Source organism: Pseudopodoces humilis, chromosome 12 (genome assembly GCF_049639895.1).
Source record: "Pseudopodoces humilis isolate 2021_Gansu_Grassland_sample_001 chromosome 12, ASM4963989v1, whole genome shotgun sequence".
NCBI classification, from domain to species: Eukaryota; Metazoa; Chordata; class Aves; order Passeriformes; family Paridae; genus Pseudopodoces; species Pseudopodoces humilis.
The window spans coordinates 11,154,820-11,177,330 of NC_142211.1; the positions used below are offsets into that span (position 1 = coordinate 11,154,820).

General features: G+C 44.8%; 2 pseudogenes; both read left to right on the forward strand.

Moving 5' to 3' along the window:
- LOC148183366 (uncharacterized) overlaps positions 1-3,307 on the forward strand; it is an 88,268-nt pseudogene extending 84,961 nt beyond the window's left edge.
- Positions 3,308-8,066: 4,759 nt separating this feature from the next.
- LOC148183367 (uncharacterized) overlaps positions 8,067-22,511 on the forward strand; it is a 70,338-nt pseudogene continuing 55,893 nt past the window's right edge.

Consider the following 22,511-nt stretch of genomic DNA (forward strand, 5'->3'; position numbering starts at 1 on the left):
CCGGGCCGGGCCGAGCCGATCTCTGGCTCGGCTGCAGGTTTTTTGCTGTAACTAAATTCACTAGAAACTGCTGAGTGAAGAAGGAGAGAGGCTCTGGACCTGCAGCGGGCTGGGCGCGGCGACTACACTCTCCAGAGCAGCCATGAGGAACTTTCCATCGCAGACGGCTCCAGCTCCTGCACCAGCCGAGGCCACAGAACTACCTACAACAGCCTGGGCAAGATTTTAACTCTTTCATTTCCCAGATGAGACTTGCGGATTAATCTTTTTATCCAGACAAAGAAAAAGAGAGTGATCAACATGAAAAGAGACTTTATAAACTACCAGTGACAGGAAAGAAAAGAAGCTTCAGAAAAGGTAGAGAATTAAGAAGATGCTTTAATTAAGCTGAAATATCTTTCTGTTAAAACTATGGAAATGGACAATAAGGTCTTGAAAACACTCCTTTAATTCATGACAGTAAATAGGGAGGAATAGAGTGTTCAAAGTGTAAATTTTGAGTAAAAAAGTAGAGTAATTATGGTACAGTGAAGTGCTGGAAGATTTGAAGCCTTGAGAGGCAATGAGAAAACTGTTTTCTAGTGAAGCTCACAGAAACAGATGAAGAAGACTTTTTGCCTTTGAATAACTTATCCTTAAAAATCCCATCCCTAGACTCATGGCCCATACACACTTGAGAGTGATGTGAAAATGGGAGGAGTGGGCTCTAATAACAGCAGCTCTGGGCAGCTAACATTAGAGCAATGGAAAACTATAACAAAAATAGTTTTTCTTGTGAGAAACTCCATAAATTAACAGGAAGAAACTTCTGTTTCTCTATAAAGACTGGTGAAAAGACTGTAGCAAGAATTGGGACTGTTTTAACCATCAAAGTTCCAAAGTTTTTGTCTCTTTTGTCATGTGAACAAGGGAATAGTGGGTAGACAGGGGATGAAAAGGTTTTTCTGGAAGTTTATTCTGGTGTTCTTATTGTAGTTTGTCAATAAACTTTTCTTTTTTTTTCCTTTTAAGCTTTATGCCTGTTTTGCTCTTGTTCTAATCCATATCTCACAGCAAGAAATAAGTAATTTTCTTAGTTATTGGTTTAAAACCACGACAGCACCCCACCTACCAGGGGTGTGCTTTGAGCCACAGCTGCCAGTCAAAGTGATGTCAGCAGCGACGCAAGCACAGCCGGAGCTCTATACCCCACCTGCATCACCGCCCCCAGGCCAGCCCTCATCAGGGGCGTTCCCTCCAGCCTCTGCAGCGCCTCTGCACCGCCCACTGATGGCAGCAGGACTGCCCATCACGTCAGAGGGAGGCGTGGTCCCGTCCCTCCATGCCCAGCCCAGCGTGGGGGGGCAGGCGGGTGAACAAGCGGAGCCGCAGTGTACGCCGACCTCTGCAGCCCTGTCACCATGGCAACTGATGCTAAAGGAAACAGAAGCAGCAGCTGAACTGCAATGTCGACAGGCAGCAGCAGTCGTTTTAAAATTGAATTCTCTTTGCAATACAGTTGTAGCAGAGCAACAACAGCTTGAAAAAACAACAGCTTTACCACAGCAGATGGCTTTGCCGGATACCACACAAAGCCAAAAGGCTTTTGACCACAGCTGTGCTAATGCACAGTTCTTTCAGTCTACAAATCCTCCCAAAGACATGGACCCGGGATTACAGGACATGTCAATACAAAGTCCAGCATCTCTGGATTGGTTTTAACAAAATAGCCGAAAAGGAGAAATCAAGGAACAGGAAAGAAAAAGCTCACAAACAGATAATTTGAGCTTCTCATTTAAAGGTAGAAATGCTGAAGATATTAAAGAAGTCTCAGCTGGTCAAGGTGTTCCTATGAAGACACCTTTGTCTTCTCAAGTCACAGCATCTGGTACAGCTGCTCCAAGTGCCTGGTTTGGCCCTTCATCCGTAAAGCAACCAGCCGACTCCTCATCTCTTTCAGCTCCAATGCCCACATTTTCAAAAGAACTCTTCTGGAATTTTTTTCTTCAGTTGAAGGATTGTTTAAGGGACTTTCTTACAGCTTCAAATAGTAACCCCACCTTCGCAAATAATGCCTATGCTCTTCTGCCAACACCACTTCATGATCAACAAGAAGTTAAGTCTCCTATTGGAGCACTGCGCATGGTGAATTCTTACACTACACCCCTAACATCATTTAATACAAGACAGCAAGTGACTACTTCCTAACCCTATAGAGAGGAGGGAGATCCGCTCAACGAGATAAATGACACAGTTTCCAGACCAAGAGAACATGCAAGCAAAGCATCGATATCTTGCTTTCTGTTGGGGGTTAGGTGTCTTTTTTGTTGTTGTCCTTTTTTAGTTCTGGCTTGCCTGTGGAATTTTTTTGTTTTTGGAGGATGCACATTCCTGAGTACAGCCAGATCGTGAGCCCTCTCTACCTGGATACCAGAAAAAAGAATGATTTCCACTGGGGCCCTGAACTGCAACAAGACTTTGCCCAAATCAAGCAGGAGATCGCTCATGCAGTAGCCCTTGGCCCAGTCAGGACAGGGCCAGATGTGAAGATTGTGCTCTACTCTGCAGCCGGGAACAATGTCTTGTCCTGGAGCCTTTGGCAGAAAGTGCCTGGGGAGACTCAAGGCCGACCACTGGGATTCTGGAGCCGAAGCTACAGAGGGTCCGAAGCCAACTACACTCCCACAGAGAAAGAAATCTTAGCCACCTATGAAGGAGTCCAAGCCGTCTCAGAGGTGATTGGCACGGAAGCACAACTCCTCCTGGCACCCCGACTACCGGTGCTGGGGTAGATGTACAAAGGAAAGGTTCCTGCTACCCACCATGCCACCAATGCCACATGGAGCAAGTGGATCGCCCTCATCACGCAGAGCGCCCGTATTGGAAACCCAAATCGCCCTGGGATTTTGGAAATTATTACAAACTGGCCAGAAGGTGAAAACTTTGGTCTCACTGATGAAGAGGAGCAGGAACAAGTGACACGGGCTGAAGAAGCTCCACCGTACAACCAACTGCCAGCAGAAGAAACATGCTATGCTCTGTTCACTGATGGTTCCTGTCGCATCGTAGGGATGAACCGGAAGTGGAAAGCAGCCGTATGGAGCCCCACACGACAGGTCGCAGAAGCTACTGAAGGAGAGGGTAGATCAAGCCAACTTGCGGAACTCAAAGCTGTTCAACTGGCCCTGGACATAGCTGAAAGAGAGAAGTGGCCAAAGCTCTACCTCTACACTGATTCATGGATGGTAGCCAATGCTCTGTGGGGATGGCTGGAAAGGTGGAAAAGGGCCAACTGGCAGCGTAGGGGAAAACCAATCTGGGCTGCTGATGAGTGGAAAGACATCGCTAACAGAGTAGAGAAACTGTCTGTGAAGGTTCATCATGTAGATGCCCATGTTCCCAGGAGTCGGGCTAATGAAGAGCACCAAAACAATGAGCAAGCAGATCAGGCTGCAAAGATAGAGGTGTGAAAGATAGACTTAAATTGGCAACACAAGGGAGAGTTGTTCCTAGCTCAATGGGCCCATGACGCCTCAGGTCATCAGGGTAGAGATGCCACCTATAAGTGGGCACGAGAATGAGGGGTGGACCTATCCATGGACAGTATTTCTCAAGTCATTCATGACTGTGAGGCGTGTGCCACGATCAAGCAGGCCAAGCGGCTGAAGCCGCTATGGTACGGTGGGCGTTGGTCCAAATATAGGTATGGGGAAGCCTGGCAGATCGACTACATCACACTGCCCCAAACCTGCCAAGGCAAGCGCTATGTGCTCACAATGGTAGAAGCCACCACTAGATGGTTGGAAACCTACCCTGTTCCTCATGCTACAGCCTGTAACACCATCCTGGGACTTGAAAACAGGTCCTTTGGAGGCATGAAACCCCTGAGAGGATTGAGTCAGACAATGGGACTCATTTCAAGAACAGCCTTATAAACACCTGGGCTAGGGAACACGGCATTGTGTGGGTGTACCATATCCCTTATCATGCACCAGCAGCTGGGAAAAGTTGAATGCTGCAATGGCCTGCTTAAAACCAGCTTGAAGGCACTGGGTGGGGGGACTTTCAAGAACTGGGAGATTAATTTAGCAAAAGCCACATGGTTAGTGAACACCCGAGGTTCCACTAACCGAGCAGGCCCTGTCCAATCTGAGCCCTTTAGAACAACAGATGGAGATAAGGTTCCAGTGGTACATATGAGAGGTATGCTGGGAAAAACTGTTTGGGTTAATTCTGCCTCCAGCAATGAAAATCCCATCCGTGGGGTTGTCTTTGCTCAGGGACCGGGTTGCACTTGGTGGGTGATGCAAAAGGATGGAGAGACCCAGTGCATACCTCAAGGGGACCTTGTTTTAGGGTGAACTACCCAAGACACTGTGCTTTTCTCTGTATCTGCATGTACATATGTATATAGTTAGAGAAGTGTATGTTTGTGTATAATTTAAAGGTTTAATATTTGATGTAACATTTTGGTATGGGAAAAAATTTGGGGTGGATAATGTTGGGGGTTAGGTGTCCTTTTTTTAGTTCTGGCTTGCCTGTGGAATTTTTACCCATTAGTTGTGGGGAAAACCTAACTGCGGGTACTTGGTGGGTGCTTGAGAGAAGACAAGGAGTTCGGCCGGGCCCAGGGGAGGAAGGGGGCAGGAAAAGGGGAGGGTGGGGACAGTTTGGCGGGCTTCTTCAGCTTCGGAGAAGAACACTTTGGGTGCAGAGCTGTTGCGGTGGGGAGAAGGGAATCTCGCCATCACCCAGAAGGAGCTGCTGCTTCTTCTTCCCTCTTTGTTGGTGGCCTGGCACCCCCTGTCCTGCCAGGATGTGTGGCAGTGCCAGGCACTGCTGCAGAGCTGCTAATACACCTCAGCCACTGGCCCAGGATCTCTGCTCATCCCTGCTGTTCCAGCTGAGTGTTCCTCAGAGCCCTGCAGGAGCACCGGGACTGCCCACCCGAGGGGGATTGTGAAGCAAAGCCTCTCTTCCATCCTTTCCTGTCTCAGCCGAGAAAGCTGTCACGGGTTCCCTGGTTCTGTTTTCTTGCTAATGCTGTAGTTATTGTTGTTTGTTTGCCTTGTTATAAATACTAGTAAAGAACTGTTATTCCTATCCCCAGATCTCTTCTGGAGAGCCCCTTGATTTCAGGATTATCATAATTCGGAGGAAGGGGGGGTCTACATTTTTCATTCCAAGGGAGGCTCCTGCCCTCCCTAGCAGACACCTTTCTTCTAAAACCGAGACACTTTCCAAGGCTTACAAGAAGATGTAAACCCATTTCAACGAAATGGGCAGACATTAAAAAAGAAATTTTCAAAGAAAGGAGTTTTGTCATGGCTGAAACAAAAGTCATGGCACTGCCAGTGAGATATGGCAGGCAAAATGCAAATCCCAGATGGGAACCTTTGACTCATGATGTCATTAAAGACTTGATGCAAGCTATAAAAGACAATGGATTAAATTCCTCATACTTCAAGCAATTGTTGAGAGGCACATTCAACAATTATGACTTGGTGCCTTATGACTGCAAATACATTGCTTTTACAGTCCTAACAGATTCACAGTACATGCTATGGGATGTAAAGTGGCGCAGAGCTCTCATGCAATTTTTAAATACTTATGCTGGGGGCCCAAATGCAGCCCTCACGTTGGCACATCTAGCAGGACATGATCCTCGTGATAAACCTGAAGATCAGGCTGTAGATCTGCCTAGGCAAGTGATTGCAGATATTAAAGAAACGGCACAAAAGGAAATTCTACAGATTCAGCCAGTTGGAACTACAGATGGCATTTATACAGAAGTGAGACAAGGCGATTCTGAGCCTTACAGCTCATTTGTTGATCGCCTCACGCAAGCAGTGGAGAGACAATGCAGTGATGAGGTTGCAAAACTACTCCTCATCCAACGTCTCGCTTTTGCAAATGCCAATAAAGAGTGCAAGCGCATAATCAGTGCCTTGCCAGGCCCAAAACCAACTCTACCTCAGATGGTGGATGTTGTAATGCATTTAGAAAAATGGTATGACCTGAGACTGCACTCCCGAAATGTAGAATGTAAGCTTCTCCCCACTTATCTCTTTCTCCTCATTTCTCCTTATTGGCTGTTTGAATGTAAGCCACACTCTTTCCCCTGCCTTCAAAAAGACGGGTGTTATCAATATTCTTCTTCTTTTTCTTCCTGCTCTCCTTCTCCATGGGATCCCAAGAATAAAGCTGAACTTCCATCTCAGCAAGGGAAAGAACCTCGTTTTTAGTTCCTCTGTTCAATGCTATACTATCTCCCCTGTTTCCCTGGCTGCAGCTGGGTGGACAGTGGTGACAGAGAAACAGGGGACATAGAAATAATAGCAGTTGGCGCCCATTTGTGGCGCTCTGAGAGACCCCCAAAAGCGTCTGGAAACACGTGTGTGTTTCTCAAGCCTGGACACATACACTACCGTGAAAAGCAAAAACGCAAGTATAGCTTACAAGGGAGAAATTGATAGCTTTCTCAAGCCTAGGGAGAGTCAATTTCACAAAGAACTGTTTTACTGCTCAAAAAGGTAAAAGTGGTGAGTCAGACCGGCCGACGGCAGTGGGGAGCGTGAAACTGGGGCGGAGTGGGTCCCAGGCACGGCCCGCACAGCAACGTGTACGAGCCAAGCCAGCGGATCAGCTGGGTGCGCACCCGGGCCAACAGCTGTAACAAATGCAGGCTGCGCGGGCAGCAGGAGTGTTCCCGAGGGTGGCGGCAGGCAGCCGAAGTTGTGAGAGCCGTGCAGAGCCCAGCAGTGCCGACGGGGGGGTGGCCCAGAGTTGTGTGAACTGCGGGCTCAGCACAGAGCCAGCCGCAGCACGTTACACATGACCGCCGAGTGGTGCGGACACATGGCAGCCGCAGGACCCGGCAGCCGTGGCATGGGGAACGGGAGGCAGCGTTTTGCCCCCCCACGGCTTCGGCCACGTGTTTTTAGCAGCCCAGAAAAGTAACTGCGGCTGAGCTTTGCAGTTTGTATCTTACCCCAGTGTGTGTGGGTAGGAGGGAAAGCTGAGAAAAAGGCTTGCCGCTGTTTGCTCGGTTGCTTGAAACAAGATAAAAACGAGTTATGCTAACACATTGTTAAAAGCAGAAATGGGATCTGAACTGTCTACACCCCAACCAAATTTAGAATCCAAAATGCAAGAATTTTTAAGTACCATAAATATTAAAATTTCTAAGAAAAAGTTGAGACATTTTATCTCATGGCTGTCCCATAACATTCCACAATTTGATCTGTCGGAATTAAACTCTATCTCTGCATGGGATAAAATTGGCAATTTTTTAATACTTAAAGTAGAAAACAGAGACAAAACTGCTTCAAATATCTCCCAGTTTTTCTTATAATTCAAAAAGAATTAAGAGAGAAAAATAAATAAAAAACAGCCACTGCAAGTCCCACTAGTTTCCCCTACTTCTTCCCCATAACCCTCTGCCCCTGAGCTGAAAAAGATGCATAGAACAGATCCAGAAACTCAGGAAATGCACTATAACAATGCCATTCCTGGTTTCATGTGTCTCATTCAGACCCTCATCTCTGATAGGGTCGCGCAAGCTATCAGAGAGCTTTCCCTGTACCCCCATATCCCAACTATTAAATCCCCCTACCTCCACGTGGCTGGGATCCAAGATGGAGCTGGCCATGTGCCAGATAGCCATATGGAGAAACCACCCTCATATCTCCCTCCCCTTTCCCATGACCCTTTCCACCCACCTATCTTCACCCAGTTCCCCTACTCCTCCCATAACCCTTCCCCTCCCTCACACATCTCCCTTCTTCCTACCATATCCTGGTCATGCATGACATCACCCTGAAACCCCGCCCCCAAATGTTGCAACCCTGCTCTCCATTCCCCTGCCTCCTGTCCCCACGGGGAGGGGGGGTGTGAGAGGGGAAGCCCTACCCGCTGCTCCCATGGGGGGGCGGGGGAAGGGGTATCCTGGCCCTGCCCACCTGGGGGGGGAGATGGGTCCCTGCCCAGGCCCTGGGGGAGTGTGGGCGGGTCCCTCCACAGACCTGGGGGTGAGGAAGGACCCCGTAGGCCTGCTGGGGGTGGGGCTGGGCTCCTTCACCGACCCGATGGGGAGGAGGAGCTCCCAGGGCCCGGTGAGAGTGGGGGTAGGGCCCTTCACCGATCCAGTGGAGATGCAGGACCCCCTGGGCCTGGTGGAGGTGGGGCTGGGCAGGGAAACCCCAGAGATACAGGCTCTAGGGAAGATAAGGATATGCCTACAGCTGCACCTGTGATATATACTGGCAAAAAAAGAACTAATAGACAATATCCGCCTTTCTCTTACCATGATATCTGAGAGATATGCAAAATACAACGTGAATTTGGCAAAAATAGCGAAATATTAAAAAGAATGATTACAGCTGCCTTAAAATCTCAGGAGTTAGTTCCTGCTGACCTCAAAGACTTCTTCAGGTGCCTCCTAACCCCCACTGAGTTTGATTTTTGGGAAAACTCATGGAAAAGGTCATTAAAAGACCTCCTAGAAGAACTCAAAGAAAGCATGCAAGACGCAAAAGATGCAAAAAATAATGAAATTACTTTTGAGCATCTATGTGGGGAAGGGAGGTGGAGCAAGCCTGAAGACCAGGCGCACATTCTAACAAAACCTATTTTAGATAAAATCTGTGATGTAGCAGAAAAAACTTATAACAAATTACCAACACTTGAAACCCAAGTCAGTTATGTTAATATTAAACAGTTTCCATCAGAAAGTTTTTTGCAGTTCGTCAACCGGCTTAGAACACATATACAACAACAGGTACAAGAACCAGTAGCACAAACAAAACTGATTAAAGAAATGGCTCAAAGAAATGCCAATGAAGCCTGCTGCAGAGTGATATTAAATCTGCCCATCCGTCCTCCACCCACCATAGCAGACATGATTCAGGCCTGTGCCAAGAAAGCAGATCTGTACAGTGCACACAACAAGAAACCAGGACCAATAAACCCAAGGACTGTGGCAGCTGCCACACTAGGAATGAACAAGCCACAGATGTCACCAGAACAGCTACAGCACATCACCAGCTTCGAGTGCAAGCACCCAGGACATTTCGCCAAGAATTGTCCTCAAAACCAACAACAAGAGAAACACCAGAAAGAAACTGTAGCCAATCCACAAAAAAACTAGAAAAAAAAGCACTTTTCCATCGAGCGCCAAGATACAAAAGTGACAGACCTGAAACAGAAAAAAGATTCTATTATAATAAAAAGGGGGGAAAAGGGGGAGCGGGGTGGAGGACTCCAGAAACATAATTGTGGGGAACGCATGCCTAATAAGATCTGGCAACCGCAAAAGCGATCCAGATTTGTAACTGCTGAAACTTTTCATTTCAGATTTGACCGTTGGACAGTCATTGGAGTAGATCTGCAGGACAATTCACAAGATCTGGCAGGACTGGACAGTAGGTATTTTGTTATTGGAGACACCACACACACACCCCTAGAAATTGAAATAGCCCCCATGATAATTAAGGGAGAACTAACACACCTCACTCTTCTAGCAAGATGTCCACAACCACCATCCTATTTGATCAAGGGGCAAATAATAGCCCAAGTGATTCCTGTACCAACAAAGGTCTCAGCAGATGATAAGGCACCAGGAGTTTACTGGGCAGAAGTGGTTGGCGAGGACAAGCCCATTATGGGGTGCAACCTGACACATGGATCAGAACATCTCCATGTAGAAGGGTTGATTGACACTGGGGCAGATGTGACGATCATACCCAAAAGGGTGTGACCTTCACATTAAGAACTGCAACCCGTGGCAGGCAAAATACAGGGTGTTGGAGGGGTGAAATTGGCAAAAATCTCTAAAGATATCGTCCAGATTGAAGGTCCGGAGGGTAGGTTAGCTAGTGTCCATCCTTTTGTTATTGACTACAAGTGCCCGCTGTGGGGAAGAGACACCATGTCCCAGTGGGGAGTGAAATTAACAATTCCTGAGACCCCCAATGATTTTTAGAGGGGGCCACTGTAGAGCATCCTACCCAAAAGTTAACGTGGCTGGATGACAATCCAGTGTGGGTGAACCAGTGACCTCTCAGTAAACAAAAACTCAGAGCGCTCGAAAAATTAATGGAAGAACAATTAGCCAAGGGACACATAGGAGAAACAAGGAGCCCTTGGAATTCCCCTCTATTTGTAATAAAGAAGCCAGGGAAGTATAAGTGGTGCCTCCTTCAAGATTTGAGAGAAATAAACAAAAAAATTGAAGACTTGGAGTCTCTCCAACCAGGGATGCCCTCACCTATAATGCTCCCAAAAAATTTACAACTGCCAGTTCTGGACATTACGGACTTTTTTTTCCAAATTCCACTACACCCAGCAAATGCACCATGGTTTTCTTTTTAAATCCCCACAGTTAACCGGGAAGCCCCAATGAAACGATACCACTGGAGAGTTTTTCCTCAGGGGATGAAGGCCAGTCCCTTCATCTGCCAGTGGTATGTGGTGGCATTGCTATCCCCTGTTCGTGCTGAAAAAAGAGATGCCATCATCCTGCACTACATGGATGATGTGTTAGTGTGCTGTCCCAATAACAACATGCTGCAAGACATACTTGACCTAGTGGTTAAAGTTTTAACCTCTGCCGGATTCCAAATGCAGGAAGACAAAGCTCAAAAGATGCCGCCTTGGAAATATCTGGGCCTGGAGATCACTGCATGGACCGTTGTACTGCAGAAATTAGAAATCTTTACTAATCCTACTAAAACCTTAGCAAATCTTCATTCCCTGTGCGGGTCCTTGAACTGGGTCAGGCCATGGCTAGGTCTCACTAATGAAGACCTGAGTCCCCAGCTCAATTTATTGAAAGGGGAGAGAGAGCTGCTGTCGCCCAGGGAACTGACTCCAGAAGCAAAAACCGCAATTGGAAAAGCACAAAAGGCCTTGACAGAAAGACAGGCACATTGCTTCAAGCCTGAGCTGCCTTTCAAATTTATTGTCCTGGGGAAATTGCCACATCTACATGGGTTGATATTCCAGTGGGCCGAAGGGCAGAGAGATGCACTCTTAATCATAGAGTGGGTCTTCCGCTCCCATCAAAGACCCAAAACTAGCACCAAGCCACAAGAGCTGATGGCTCAGCTGATCTAAAAGGCCAGAGTGAGGCTGCGAGAACTGGCTGGTTGTGACTTTATGTGTACTCACCTTCCAGTCAGACTCTCTGGAGAAGGCAAACACTCTCCTGAGAAACTGACCAAAGAGATGTTTGAGCACCTGCTGCAGAGTAATGATAACCTTCACTTAGCTCTGGACAGCTATAGTGGGCAAATATCTGTCCACGCACCATCACGCAAATTGTTTCATGAGGAATTCCACCTCATTCCTTGTGAGAAAAGGAGCCGATGGCCACTCAAAGCTCTTACAGTGTTTACTGATGCATCTGGGGCAACTCATAAGTCGGTGATGACTTGGAGAAATCCACAGACTCAGCATTGGGAAGCCGATGTTTAGTTTGTAGAAGGATCACCCCAGATAGCTGAACTGGCTGCAGCCGTGAGAGCCTTTGAGAACTTTTCAGAATCGATTAACTTCGTTACTGACTCAGCCTACGTAGCAGGGGTGGTGTCCAGAGCAGGGCAGGCAGTTCTCAAGGACATCAAGAACGATCTCTTTAGATTGCTATCGAAACTGATTTATTTGGTTTCAACTTGAGAGCATCCTTTCTATGTGATGCACATAAGATCTCACACCCAGTTACCAGGTGAAATCGCTGAGGGGAACCGGAAAGCTGATCCCCTTGCTGCCCCAGACAAAAAGGTACATCTCCCAGATGTGTTCCAACAGGCTGAGCTGAGCCACCAGCAATACCATCAAAATGTGCCAGGACTGATCCGTCAGTTCCAGCTGACACGGGGTCAGGCTAAAGCCATTGTGGCCATCTGTCCCAGTTGCCAGCTCCAGGAGGTGCCATCACTAGGCATCAAGATTAATCCCTGAGGTCTTGGAAGCTATGAGGTGTGGCAGACAGACATCACACACATTCCCAGTTTTGGTCGCCTTAAGTATGTGCACGTGAGTATTGACACACTCAGGAGCAGTGTATGCTTCTACTCATGCAGGAGAAAAGTCTGTACATGCCAAACAACACTTAGTACAGGCCTTTTCAGTGCTGGGGATCCCTAGGGAAATGAAAACTTATAATGGCCCAGCGCATCAATCCAAAGAGTTCCTAGAATTTGTCCAGCAGTGGGGAGTGGACCACAAAACTGTCAACCCCCACTCCCCCAGAGGTCAAGCTGTGATTGACCGTACCCACCAGATGCTCAAACAAGTCCTAGCCAGACGAGGTAGTGGGACAGTGTGGATGTCTACGCAGCAAAAGCTTTGCAAAGCTATGTTTACCATCAATTTCCTGAACTGTTCATTTGAAAACATGAATCCCCCGGTGACTCGGCATTTTAACAGTGGTGATCAGTTTAAATTATCACAGCCTCCACCGGTTTTAATCAGGGACCCTGAAACTTGGCAAACCAAGGGCCCCTATGAACTTGTCACCTGGGGGCGTGGTTACACATGTCTATCCACCCCTACAGGTCCCCGATGGATACCTCAGAAATGGGTAAAGCCTTTTGTTCCCAAAAACCCATCCCCAGCGGAAAAAGAGGAGACACAAGTGGTAGTTGCTTCCAAAAGAAGACACCGCCTGGAAAAGCAAGAAGAAACCTTCCTAACCTCTGGTTACTCTCTGATCTGTACACCTTGACTGTGAATATGCTTCAAAAATGTTTGTTTCTTTTCTTTTAGGAAAACCTATCTCACACTCAAACCCATAATGAGCCTTACCTCAGGTGTCATCCTGCTAGCGCTGAGCAGCCTGGCAACTGCCTAGATCATCCCTCAGCCACGACAGAACATCTGGGTGACCCTGGCACAAACACTCCTGCAAAATAATATCTGTTTGTTTACTGCAGCAGCAAAAAGACCCTATGTCCACCTCTCTGGTAAGAATCCCACTGCAGTCTGGGGACTTTCCAGCCAGCTTTAGTGTTCCCATGTTTATTAGATTTTCTTCTGCTGTTGCATGGACATGAATGCCAGGAATTTGAAGGACTTTGCTGCCTAAACCTGTCCTCGAAAGCTCCCAACGTCCATGGAACCTTCCGAGAAATGAAGAACTTGATCGGACAAGTGAAGCAAGAAGCCGAGGACTGGTTTAGTGAGCTGTTTAAAATCTCGGGACTCACAGGATGGTGGACTTCAATAGTCAAAACAATCCTGTTGTTTTTTGTTGTTCTATTTCTAATCGTGCTAGCATTCGGGATTCTTCGTTGTTTAGTTTTAAAAGCTCTCAAGAATTTAGTCTCTACTACCTCAGAGACCAACCACATAGAACTAGCAGACTGGAAGCAATCTAACTGTCCTGCCAATCACGAGTGGTGGACAAACTCGTGACCTGTATCAAGATAATCTCATAACCCTTCAAAAATTTTTATATAATAAGAAAGGGTGAGACGTTGTAATGCATTTCGAAAAATGGTATGACCTGAGACTGCACTCCCGAAATGTAGAATGTAAACTTCTCCCCTCTTATCTTCTTCTTCCCATTTCTCCTTATTGGCTGTGTGAATGTAAGCCACCCTCTTCCCCCTGTCTTCAAAAAGACGCGCATTATCAATATTCTTCCTCTTTTTCCTCCTGCTCTCCTTCTCCACGGGATCCCAAGAATAAAGCTGAACTTCCATCTCAGCAAGGGAAAGAACCTCGTTTTTAGTTCCTCTGTTCAATGCTATGCTATCTCCCTGTCGTGGTTTTAAACCAATAACTAAGAAAATTACTTATTTCTTGCTGTGAGATATGGATTAGAACAAGAGCAAAACAGGCATAAAACTTAAAAGGAAAAAAAAAGAAAAGTTTATTGACAAACTACAATAAGAACACCAGAATAAACTTCCAGAAAAACCTTTTCATCCCTTGTCTACCCACTATTCCCTTGTTCACATGACAAAAGAGACAAAAACTTTGGAACTTTGATGGTTAAAACAGTCCCAATTCTTGCTACAGTCTTTTCACCAGTCTTTATAGAGAAACAGAAGTTTCTTCCTGTTAATTTATGGAGTTTCTCACAAGAAAAACTATTTTTGTTATAGTTTTCCATTGCTCTAATGTTAGCTGCCCAGAGCTGCTGTTATTAGAGCCCACTCCTCCCATTTTCACATCACTCTCAAGTGTGTATGGGCCATGGGTCTAGGGATGGGATTTTTAAGGATAAGTTATTCAAAGGCAAAAAGTCTTCTTCATCTGTTTCTGTGAGCTTCACTAGAAAACAGTTTTCTCATTGCCTCTCAAGGCTTCAAATCTTCCAGCACTTCACTGTACCATAATTACTCTACCTTTTTACTCAAAATTTACACTTTGAACACTCTATTCCTCCCTATTTACTGTCATGAATTAAAGGAGTGTTTTCAAGACCTTATTGTCCATTTCCATAGTTTTAACAGAAAGATATTTCAGCTTAATTAAAGCATCTTCTTAATTCTCTACCTTTTCTGAAGCTTCTTTTCTTTCCTGTCACTGGTAGTTTATAAAGTCTCTTTTCATGTTGATCACTCTCTTTTTCTCTGTCTGGATAAAAAGATTAATCCGCAAGTCTCATCTGGGAAATGAAAGAGTTAAAATCTTGCCCAGGCTGTTGTAGGTAGTTCTGTGGCCTCGGCCGGTGCAGGAGCTGGAGCCGTCTGCGATGGAAAGTTCCTCATGGCTGCTCTGGAGAGTGTAGTCGCCGCGCCCAGCCCGCTGCAGGTCCAGAGCCTCTCTCCTTCTTCACTCAGCAGTTTCTTTTCTGAATTTAGTTACAGCAAAAAACCTGCAGCCGAGCCAGAGATTGGCTCGGCCCGGCCCGGCCGGAGCCCGGAGAAAACTTTTTCCGCAGGGCCCGCATCTCCCGGCCGGGAGACGCTGGGCCCAGCCCAGTCCCCACCCGGCCTCATGGCCTGGGCAGGGAACGGGAGGCCTGGAGCTCTGCCACCCTTCCCAGACAGAAAACAAAGAGAGCCAAGAGAGCTCTGGTTTTACACTTTAAGGTAGGGTTCACAAGTTGATCCCACTTTTCAATGGCCTAAACTGCTGTCAATTCTCAGCAATGACCGATAATTGGTCAGGAGAAAAGACTCCAGGCAGTTTCCCAGCAACTTAAACTTTCTTAAAGGTAAAGTAACTCCATGACACTCCCCTGTTTCCCTGGCTGCAGCTGTGCGGACAGTGGTGTCCTGGTTTAGGGCAAAATTTGGGAGAAAACCTCCAGTGGGGCTCCCCCCGGGAAGCAAACCCATGTGGCCCTTTTTTCCCACCCCCCAACCGGTTCGGGAAGAGATTTCTCTGAGAGAAGTGGAAAAAACCTGTTTATTTCACAGGCACAGCACTACCCAGCACAAAAATGAACGATATCAAATTACAAAACCTCTCGCCGTTCAGAAGAGATGACAAACTTCAGAGGGTCTCTTTCCTGTAGGTGTTCGCTCTGTTATCAGTCCCTCTGGCGCTGGAAAATGCCGCTGCCCAGGCTGGGCTCCCGGTAGTCCACGGGTGCAAGCTCCCGGTGCTCCCCCGAGTCCCCAGTCCAGAGCAGGTTCGATTCGTTTCAAAAAAGGGAAAGAAAACAGTCCAGGAAGACCTCTCTGCTCCGGCTAGTTGGAAAGCCAAGGCGATCTGTGTCTTGTTGTCTGTCTGTGCTGTAGTCAAAACTCCCGATGCGGGGGGGAGCAAGTACAGTCTCTGATAACAGACTCGGTGCTTCTTTTCCACTCACTTTTACTCTGAGATGGAATTTTAAGAATACAAAACCTGTGTCTGGGTTAGGTGGACGAATGGGGATACAATTTAACATCATAATCAACCCAGGACAAGTGGTAACAGAGAAACAGGGGACATAGCAATAATAGCAGGTGGAAGCTTGCAGCAAAGTAGGCATGCTTCAGCACATCACAGCAATTCATGCAGATGTTATGGGAGAAAAATTTGAAAAACTCCTTGAGGCGCATGATGAGAGATTCACAAAAACTCTTTCAGTGCTCAACATAACTTCTCAGCAAAGCAATTCTTCAGAAGTCATGGCCACAGAATTGTCTAAGAAGCCATGTTTTACATGTGGGAAACATAGGCACGCCAGAAAAACTTGTCCAGAGACTTTAGGAAACGTGAAAACACCAGGTCTTTGCCCAAGATGTAGAAGAGGAAAACATTATGCAAGTCAGTGTTATTCCAAGATGAATGTGGATGGAAAACTTCTACCCCTTCTGGGAAACGAGCAGAAGAGCGCGGAATGTCAACTCGCTACGACACAAGTGATGGTGGTAACTCAGCAGTCCCAAATCCCTCAAGGAACACAGTGTGCAGGGAATCTCAGATTCCATCCGCAGGACCATCTGACACTTCCCAAGTGATCCAGAGCTGCTGCCACCAGGGGCACAATGCAAATTGGCAGCTTCCAAGTTAATCTACTTCATGAACGAAAGTCATGCAGTGATTCCCACAGGAGTCACTGGGACGTCATGGAAGATGCAAGAGTTTTTGACTATAGGCAAGGACAGAAGCAGTACTTTAGGACTCATTGTCTATCCATCAGTCATCTCAGCAAATCATAATGAAGAGCTGACGGTTTTAGCTCAACCCTTGCACCCTCCGTTGATCGTTCCAAAGAATACTCCTATAGCCAAAGCCATTGCCTTGCCATCGAATGTGATATGGCAAACTACCCCAGTAGCCAGTGTACAAACTCTATCTAGCAAGGAAGACACGGATGTCCATGTTTTCTGGATAAAGCAAATAGGTCGTGATCGACCTCAACTTATCTGTGATTTAACACGTGGTAACATGACAATCACTGTTGTTATATTTTATATATTAGTAAAGGCCTGTCTGCACAAACCAGTCTTTGAAATAAATTATGATATTAAAGGCTAAAGTCCTTGAAACCTTCCTGCAGGAGAGAGAGTAAAAGCAAAACAATATCCTCGTGTATAAGAGAAAAAATATAAACCTATGTGCATTAGCCAATAGTAACTTGCTTAGCCCGCGGACCCTGTAGAACCCAATAAAAGGTGTGCTAAAGATAGAAATAAATGGCGTTCACTGTTACTTCTGTGAAGAGTGGTGAAAAAGCTCGTGGTCTCTCAACAAATCACAAGTACAGGCATGTTAGACACAGGTGCGGATGTCACAGTGATCTCTCATGTCCTTTGGCCCAAGGAATGGAGCGTGGTAGTACCTTTGAACTCTCTTTCAGGAACTGGAGGAAGTACATTATGTATGCAGAGTGAACATGCAATTGTAGTTTCAGGGCCTGAAAAGAAGATCTCGATCATTTATCCATTTGTTGTACACAAATTCATCACGGTTTGGGGAAGAGACATTCTGTCACAATGGGGTAAAAAAGTAGAAGTGGATTTTTGATGGGGGTCACTGCATCACTCAACACCTTGAGATTGACTTGGAAAACAGACACACCCATCTGGGTGGATCAGTGGCCCCTGACACAAAAGAAGTTGAGTGCTCTCAAAATATTAGTGAAGGAACAGTTGCAGAAAAATCACATCAGGCCAACAAATAATCTCTGGAATTCTCCAGTTTTTGTCATTCACAAGAAAATATCTAATTCATTGAGGTTACTTCATGATCTCAGGAAGATCAATGATGTCATTGAAGAGATGGGACCACTCCAGCTTGGATTGCCCAACCTCTCAATGATCCCAAGAGATTGGCCTCTTGTGATCATAGATCTAAAAGATTGCTTCTTCAATATTCCACTTCATCCAAAAGATGCTCCACAATTTGCATTCTCTGTCCCAAGTATCAACAAACAAGAGCCTTTACAAAGATACCATTGGACAGTCCTTTCTCAAGGACTAAAAATTCACCAACAATTTGCCAATGGCATGTGGCACAAGTGTTGTCTTGGGCCCAAAAGAAACATCCGCAGGCGATGATCATCCACTATATGGATGATCCGCTTATTGCAGTGTCAGCACAGAAAGAGATGCAAGAAGCTCGTGACAGTGTGATTGCAGAAGTTCATGATGCAGGATTGGAAATTTCCACGTGGAAAATTCAACAAACCTCGCTATGGAAATACCTGGGATGGTTGATCACAGAGCAAATGATTAAACGGCACAAAATACTAGTGAGGACACTGGTCCACAACCTGCAAGACTTGCAAAGACTTGGGAGAGATCAATTGGATAAGGCCAGTTTTAGGAATCACTAATAATGAGCTCATACCGCTTTTTGATCTACTAAGAGGAGAAAGTAACATTAAATTTCCTAGAACTGTTACAACTGAGGCTCAAAGGGCCCTTGAAAAGGTCAAGGAAGCCCTTCAGCAGAGGCAGGCGCAAAGTTGTGCAATATCGCAACCATTTTTTCTTGCAGTATTAGGAGAGAATATTCAGTTGTATGGTCTCATGTTTCAAAGGGACGAGTCAAAGAAAGATTCCTTATTAATAACTGAATGGGTTTTTTTGCCTTACAGGTCTCTGAAGACTATCTTCACAACACTAGAGATGCTAGTGCAGATCATAATCAGGGCAAGAACAAGGTTGTTAACAACAACAGGCAAGGATTTTGTCACCATTCATCTGCCTTTGAAGAGGGAGAATTTTGATTTGGCAATGCAAAAATCAGAGTCATTGCAAATTGCATTGTTAGACTATTCGGGAACCTGTTCAATTCACTACCCAAGGCATAAGTTATTGAAATCAAAATTGAGCTTCAAAGAGAAGCCAAAACTAAGTGAAGTGCCATTGGATGCAATAACATTGTTCACTGATGGTTCAGGAAAAACACATAAGTCAGTGATCACATGACAAAACCCAAAAACACAAACATGGGATTCAGATATTCAAATAGTAAAGGTTTCCCCTCAAATTGTAGAATTAGCAGCGGTGGTCAGAGCATTTCAGCTGTTCCAAGAACCTTCTATTTAATAACCAATTCAGCTTACAAAGCTAATATAGTTAGGAGAATTGAAGGGTCACTTTTAAAGAAAGTTGACAACAACGATTTATATCGTTATCTCCTGTGTATGCAAGAGGCCATAGAGCATAAAAAAGACAAATACTTTATTTCGCATATCAGAGCACACACCTCACTCCCAGTATTCTTGATAGAAGGAAATGCAAATGCAGATAAATTAACAATGACTATTGAAAACACTTTGCCAAATATTTTTGAACAAGCAAAGCTGAGTCATGCTATTTTCACCAAAATGCACAAGCACTTGTAAGAATGTTTCACATTTCTAAAGATCAGGCAAAAGCAATTATAAATGCTTGTCCTGATCGTCAGCTTGTGAAACCTCCTGTATCTACAGGTGCAGTCAATCCAAGAGGATTGCAAAGCCTGCAAATATGGCAAACAGATATCACAAAATATCCACCTTTCAGAAAATTCAAGAATATTCATGTGTCAGTGGACACTTTTTCAGGTGCAATCTTTGCCTTCCCGCACACAAGGGAAAGCATAAAACATGCATGCTAGCATTTCTTGCAAGCATTTGCATCATTAGGCGTACCTCAAGAAATAAAAACAGATAATGGACCTGCCTACATAGCACAAAGGCTTGCTTCATTCTTAATGAAATGGGGTTTTGGTCACACCTTTGGCATTCCTCATTCTCCTATGGGTCAGGTCATTATAGAGAGGACACATCATACTTTAAAATCCCTTTTGGATAAACAGAAAAAGGGGGAGACAGAGGCTACACCTCAAATGCGTTTGAACAAAACTTTATATGTTTTGAATTTCCTAAACAATTCCTTTGCAGAGTCCGCTCCGCCAATCATTAGAAACTTCTCCAACAACACTCAGGTGAAATTAAAGGAAAATCCTTTAGTGTTGATTAAAAATCCAGAAACAGGACAGATTGAAGGTCCGTTTTGATTAATAACCTGAGGCAAAGGGTATGCTTGTGTCTCTACAGGTTCAGAGCCAAAATGGCTTCCAGCGAAGAACGTGAAACCTTATTGGCTGCAGAAACAAGAGGACGACCCCAAGAGCAGAGAAGCAAGTACACAAATGTGAACTGCATCAAGACTGCAATTAACAGTGATCAGCTTTTATCCCACATGTGAAAGCAGTGAACTTTGGGTTTCGTAGAAAAGTGTGGGACATTGTTAACATTATAGTGCCTCGCTTGTAAAAGCGTGGTGTGAATTGTGTCAAGATTCAGAATCTTGCATGAGAGATAAAGCCATTAAATATGAAACCAAATCAGGGATTACCCTTGTGCCTTACTACTTTATTGATTGCTTTAAGTGATGCGATTTTTCCCATAAGTCAACCAGAAGAAAATGTTTGGGTGACTCTAGCCAATGCATCAGGCCTAGACACCACCTGCTTGACTCACTCAAGTCCAGAAAAGCCATTCTCGACTTGTTTGGTGGGCTTGTCAGTAGTTGAATGGCCAATTCCAAAGAATATTCCTTCAAAACTTTCACAGTCCATTCTAAACCCTGCTGACAGATGGAGTTTCTGGACCAAATATCTCCCTGAGGCACCTTATGAACTGCAAGAATTAGATATCCTTGGTTCAACGAGGATGGAATTTTGTATAACATTCAATTTTTCTATATCAAAACAAAGCAAGGATAAAATGACAGACGTCACTCCAAATCTTGTTCTGTACAAGGAGGCGACATCTTGGTGTAACTTTAAATCTTTTTTGTTACACCACCCAATCATGTTCCATTGCAATTACCAAAAGGGGATTTCCTCATTTGTGGACATAGAGTTTGGCCCGCCATTCCATCAAATGTTGGTGGTGGTCCATGCAACATTGGAAAACTCTCTTTGTTGACACCCAATATAAAAACGATAAAAGAGCGAAGTCACAGAGAGAAGCGGTTTGTTGATCAGTATGCATCTAATTGTAACGATGAGTTTTATTCATGGAATTTTGGATGAAGATTCACAGCAGCTCTCCTTTCGCCTCATGTAGCTTCAGCAGAAGCCTTGAAGCAATTGGATAGATTAGGCTGCTGGTTAAGCAAGTGATCTCATTCCATATCTCTTGCTTTGAGTGATTTTTTAACTGACATTCAAAGCGTGAGACGCGCTACTCTGCAAAACAGAGCAGCAGTTGATTTTCTTTTGCTAGCGCATGGATGTGGGTGTGAAGAATTTGAAGGAATGTGCTGCATGAATCTCTCTGATCACTCAGAGTCAATTCATAAAAGCATTCAACAATTGAAAGAGGGAATAGCTAAACTTAAAGTTGAAGAAGGGCCATGGTTGGATGGTTTATTTGGATGGTTAAATTTTACACCATTGTGAAGAGAGCTTGCAAGGATGGGTATATTCATATTGATTGTCATTGTAATTCTCCTGGTGTTTGTACCTTGTTTACTTCAATTTATTTGGCAAATGATAACAAAAGTTGCTAAAGAACTGCTCTTAGTTCAAACAGAAGGGGGAGATGTTTGGGTCAGAGATGCAAGATATATACCTTTATCTGTGATGCCTAACTCTGACACCCAGGAAAGCACTGAATTTCATATAGCACCATGGAGACAACTGTTAGAGTTAAATAGAGAAACTGAAAATGTGTGTAAATTAGGAAGTTTTCTTAAGTCACTGGGTGAAAAAGTTAAAGTTTGGAGCTTAAAGTAGTTTAGAGAACAGAAGACAAGATAGAGGATTTAGGGCGTTGTCTCGTCATTCTTCTTTCTTCTTCATCTTCTTCTAGAGGTTTTTGGGTAGTAGTAGGTGATTGGATAGAAGATGCTGCAGTGCAGAACACAAGTGTTGGGTCATTGGGTCACTAAGAAAAATAATTCACTTGGCATCTGTTAATTGGGTAAATGGACATATAAAAGACGTTGAAGAAAATCTTTGTTATCCATTTTGCACCTTTCTATCTTAGTGCACATAGCTCCTTGTACCTTGTATACATGTAATGCAGATAAGAGAAGACTAAACAACCAAGTCCGAACAAGAGAAAAAACTGCCTCCTTCTCATCAATTTCAGTTCAAGGGGAGAAAGAATCTAACCGATGTTGGAGTCTGAGATACAGATTGTGTGCCCTTGTTTCTAATACTTAGTTATAAGAGCTAGAAAAATACTGAGTTTCATATAACATGAAATTCATGAGAATGTTTTCATGGTGATACATGAAAACAAATGTTAAAGTTAGATAGAAAAAGCTAAAAGTGTAAGTGTGTAGATTAGAAAGTTTTTTTAATCACTGGGTGAAAAATTTAGTTTAGAGAGTAGGAGACAAGATGGAGGATTTAGGGTGTTGTCCCTTGTCCCTTCTTCTTTCTTCTTCATGTTCTTCTCCTAGAGGTTTTTGGGTAATAGTAAGTGATTGGATAGAAAATGCCGCAGTGCATCACAGAGGTGATGGGTCATTGGGTCATTAAGAAAAATAATATACGTGTCTATTGTTAATTGGGTAAAAATAGGTATAAAGATAAAAGAACTGCGTAATTCGAGGCCATTTTGTGCGTCAAACACGAAGTGAGCCACAAGGCCTTGCTTGTACCATCAGAAGAAAGAAATGTGCCAAATTGCAAAG